Below are 1,312 nucleotides of genomic sequence, written 5' to 3'. Positions count from 1 at the left end.
ATATATATATATATATAAATTCATTCATATGTAAACATTCATAACGTATACATTTCTTTCCAAAGATGACATTGTTATAAGGAAATGAATGGAAACCTACGATATACGCTGAGATAAACAAGAGATCGATTCTAGTTGCGTTATATTGAAGTTCTATATCTGTAGAATTTGTGTAAATATTATTTTTGGAAATGTCAACTGTATCTTTTCAACGTTTAGATTTGTATAGTCGGTGCATGCATTGTTGTTATTGCTGTTGCTGATGATGATGAGGTTATTCATGGCGTTGATGTAATGATCGTGTTGGGGCCGCCAGTGATGTCATTATGATGTTATTATTGCTGCCCGTTTTACGTTTGTTATTATTTCTAAACTTGTGGTAATGAGTGAGAACCGACATATTTAGCAGTTGGTAGTTGCGGTGATTCTAGTTATCCTGATATTCTGGTGGTGTTGGTAGTAATTGTGATATTATTGAAATGCTAATAATTGAACACTCTATTCTTTTCTTCAGATATGATTGCCATCTTTCTGGATTTCACATCCGCTGTTGTTTCATACCAACCGACACCTGATCTGGTACCTTTATCTAGGTGAGCTCCTAGAGCGACACCTATCTCTTCATCGTAAACATTAAGGATCTATATCGACCTAAGTCTCATTTCAGACAATTATTTACTAGATTAAATTAATTTTGAGGGGCCTTATTGTGTATTAGAAAACCGTGTCGGTGCTTCTCAGACCTGTTTGGAAGGCTCATTTTAGAAGTGCGCCCCGTAACCCGTCATACCAATGCTTCTATATTCGACATAGCTTGTATCCTATAATAATGTTTACGTTTTTGCTATTTCGGCGACTTCATTTTAGTTGTTACAAATTAGGCAGACTTTATGCCACTCCTTTTAGTTTGTGAAATATGCTGATATTTTTTCACGGTATGTGACTCTCTTTACACACTCAAATACACACATACACACACAGACGCACATACATAGACATATACATACAGCATACACACATATATACATATCTGTAGATTTCGGTCAATATGTGAGATGTAAAGGTGCTCCATATAGCAAATACGTTACGGGCGCTCAAACGGTTTTTATCGAAGGTCCATGGAGAGTAAAGAGTGGCTATAAAAGAAAGCCAGGCGAGCTGATGATGAGATAGTGATTGAAATAAACATGTTTATACTTGACAGACAGACATACAGACAGACACACACACACACACACACACACACACACACACCCACACACACACATACACACACACACATATGCACACACACATATAGGGAAAATTCACA

The sequence above is a fragment of the Octopus bimaculoides genome, chromosome 13 (genome assembly GCF_001194135.2).
Source record: "Octopus bimaculoides isolate UCB-OBI-ISO-001 chromosome 13, ASM119413v2, whole genome shotgun sequence".
NCBI lineage: Eukaryota > Metazoa > Mollusca > Cephalopoda > Octopoda > Octopodidae > Octopus > Octopus bimaculoides.
This window is presented reverse-complemented; position numbering follows the sequence as displayed.